Source organism: Aplysia californica, unplaced genomic scaffold (genome assembly GCF_000002075.1).
Source record: "Aplysia californica isolate F4 #8 unplaced genomic scaffold, AplCal3.0 scaffold00982, whole genome shotgun sequence".
NCBI classification, from domain to species: Eukaryota; Metazoa; Mollusca; class Gastropoda; order Aplysiida; family Aplysiidae; genus Aplysia; species Aplysia californica.
In genome coordinates, this window is record NW_004798252.1 from 47,472 (window position 1) to 48,537 (window position 1,066).

Below are 1,066 nucleotides of genomic sequence, written 5' to 3' on the forward strand. Positions count from 1 at the left end.
ATGTGTGTCTGTGTTGTGGGGAGGGGGGTACATGTGTGTGAGATGTGTGTGTGTGTGTGTGTGTGTGTGTGTGTGTGTGTGTGTGTGTGTGTGTGTGTGTGATCACGAAAACACACAGTCGAGCCCGTTCTAACAGCCATCTGTAGGAGACGATTACCTGTACAAACGGTCTCTCAATTCCAATTCCTCCCTTGTGTATTTCTAACACAATGATGACCCTGTGGGTGGCTGGCGGGTGCTCTGCTGATGTGGTTTGCTGCTTCTTCTTTCCTATCAAACATCTATCGTCCTTATCCCCCCTTCTTCGTTGTTATGTTTGTTACTCTCTTGTAACACCTCTAATCTTCTGGCGCTGATATGACCTTATGCAGTTGCGAGCGCCGTAAAAACCTCTACTAAAACTAATGATGACACTGTGTAAGACGGCCAGTTTTTCCTCTGCAATGGGTGTATGTCTTGGACAACTTTAACTCACGTACTTATTATCAGCAGTCTTTTAAAAGTTCCCCTTTTGAAGAGCGGAACATTTGTGAGGGGATATGTATAATATGTTTGCGAGACCCCCCCCCCCCTTCCCCAAAAAAACGTGGTAAAAGAGAGGGGGGGGGGGGGGGGGGGGGGGGGAGAGAAGAGAGAGAGAGAGAGAGAGAGAGAGAGAGTGTGTGGCAGCAGACATCAGTGGTCCGGTGACCCACAGTTGTAAGTACATCAGATTAGTCATAGGCCAATTAGTATTGTTTTTATCCTCACGTGATGGTTGTGTGGTACATGGTGGTAATACTTTGTGTATACACAATGTAGTTGGAAATGAGGTGGTGTCTGTCTGTCTGACTGCATGTATGTATGCATGTCTGTCTGTCCGTCTGTCTTTCTGTTCCTTTCTTTCTTTCCTTCTGTCTCTTTCTTTCTTTCTTCTCTCCCTCTCTTTTCTGAGTTTGCATGTGTGTGTGTGTATGTCAGTATACATGTGAGTGTGTGTGTTTGTGTAAAAAAAGGTAGGGGGGGGTGTGGATGTATGACTTAGAGGGGAGGGGGACAAGGGGCCGGTAACGTGTGTGTCTAAGCT